Below are 249 nucleotides of genomic sequence, written 5' to 3' on the forward strand. Positions count from 1 at the left end.
TAGCATGTCGAAATTGCCCTGAAAGAATACAGCTGACAGCTGATGTTTCCACCAGATGGAACAGCACGTATGTGATGATGCAGTCGCTGATCCAACTGGAGCTGGCTATTAGTGTCTACCAGCTGCACCGGAAGTCGGAAGCGAGAGAGCACCTACTGATCCCTGAGGACTTCGAAGTGGCAAGAACCCTCGTTCCGTTTCTCAAGACGTTCGATGTCATCACTACTGAGCTCAGCGGTTCGTCTTATC

Source organism: Plasmopara halstedii (assembly GCF_900000015.1).
Source record: "Plasmopara halstedii genome assembly, contig: Scaffold_1211, whole genome shotgun sequence".
Lineage (NCBI taxonomy): Eukaryota > Oomycota > Peronosporomycetes > Peronosporales > Peronosporaceae > Plasmopara > Plasmopara halstedii.